A 691-nucleotide genomic window follows, 5' to 3' on the forward strand; every position below is an offset into this window, starting at 1 on the left:
CCAGAGAGGAAAACAAAAAAAGTGATACATCATACCCCACTTCCCCTTATTACCCCCTCCCCGGCCGTCCGACCCCGCGCTGTCCGCCACGCCACCTTTGCACCACACCACCGCCAAAAGGTCGATCATATCACCAACTGACAAACTTTCGCCGTAGCGGTGATTTGTACACGAAAAAAAAAAAAGAGTTCAATTCCGTGGTTATCACTTTAGCTGGCTCGCTGGGCACTCACTCTTACGCCCGTGCGCAACAATATAGGATGATACAGCAGTACGGTTAATAAGGTCGGTGGGCATTACTGGGCAGACAAAAAAGCCGTTGACGAATGACGAACCCATAGCTAAGGAAATGGGGTCGCCTTTGTGAATGTTATTGATGCGTCGTTTTGCGTAATATCTGTGTTCATTAGGGACCTTTAGTTTAATGACTGTATACACTATTTTTCGGCGCGGCCTGCGCGCGCGGGAAGTCGACAACGACAACGACTCAGACAGCAAAGGGTGTTCATTTTTGGGCTTCTCAGGAACCAGGCAAGTGAACGAACGGGCAGTGAGCGCGTGAACGAACGGCTGCTGTGATCGAACGGGCTCCATTGGCTCTTATGGCGCGTTCGACGCTCCCTTCGCTCATCCACCTCGTTTGTTCATTTGTTCTTCATCGATCATTTTGTTCCTGAGCTGAGAATCCCCC

Source organism: Frankliniella occidentalis, unplaced genomic scaffold, assembly GCF_000697945.3.
Source record: "Frankliniella occidentalis isolate FOCC.00 unplaced genomic scaffold, Focc_3.1 Scaffold67, whole genome shotgun sequence".
Taxonomy (NCBI): Eukaryota; Metazoa; Arthropoda; class Insecta; order Thysanoptera; family Thripidae; genus Frankliniella; species Frankliniella occidentalis.